At 38.0% G+C, this 786-nt stretch overlaps 1 long non-coding RNA gene across 1 annotated transcript; it reads right to left on the bottom strand.

Moving 5' to 3' along the window:
* Positions 1-448: 448 nt before the first annotated feature.
* On the bottom strand, positions 449-730 carry LOC116176805. The gene is made up of 2 exons (XR_004146526.1): positions 574-730; positions 449-516 (listed from the first exon to the last, which is right to left on the bottom strand). It is a non-coding gene; the product is annotated as an uncharacterized LOC116176805 (long non-coding RNA).
* Positions 731-786: the final 56 nt, after the last annotated feature.

Below are 786 nucleotides of genomic sequence, written 5' to 3'. Positions count from 1 at the left end.
GTGCGGAAGCCCGGAATGGCAAAGCCGAGTTGCAAATTTAATAAACGGAGCAATATGCATACTCCTTATTTTACATTGAACGATATAATGCTGTACATTTGGCTGTACATCACTCGACGCTGTACAGATTGTCAAAATTCCGTACAATACAGCAAAATTCCGTACATATGGTCACCCTATATTGTAAAGGACAAAACAGTTACAATTCCACTTCTTGGTCCATGATTTCATAGTGTACTTTAAAATTTCGAAAGTGGATACATACAAATCGTAGCCATGCATAACCGTTTAGTAGTGTCTTTTAAGCAGAGTAAAACACAATTTGATTTTATAAAATGTTTTAATAAATGTCGTTATTTAAACTAACAGCTTAAGATGTGGTCTTAGTTCCTTTACGTGCAGGAGCTGGCAGTCCTTCACGGAAACCGTTCCTGAAACGTCTACGCACCACTTTAAGATACCTGCAACGTCCGGTGCCAGTAGTCTTCCTCCTTTTGGCCTTAGTAGACCAATTAACTAAAAAAAAACAATAATTAGCTACTAATTATACCACCAACCACACCATTCACTTACAGGATCGCATTTTAGCAGCAGGGTATCCGCACTGACCGCATCTGGATTTTTGAATGTGGTAGGACGATCTACCACATCTACGGCACAGCGTATGTGTCTTATTGCGTCGCTTACCAAAGCTTGAGGTACCTTTCGTCTAAAAACAAATTATAAAATTAACCTACAAAGAACACAAAATTGGAACTACCATTTTAAACAAACTTTATAGCAAAA

Source organism: Photinus pyralis, unplaced genomic scaffold (genome assembly GCF_008802855.1).
Source record: "Photinus pyralis isolate 1611_PpyrPB1 unplaced genomic scaffold, Ppyr1.3 Ppyr1.4_LG7, whole genome shotgun sequence".
NCBI classification, from domain to species: domain Eukaryota; kingdom Metazoa; phylum Arthropoda; class Insecta; order Coleoptera; family Lampyridae; genus Photinus; species Photinus pyralis.
The sequence above is the reverse complement of the archived record's forward strand: the minus strand, read 5'-3'. Positions and strand labels throughout refer to the sequence as shown.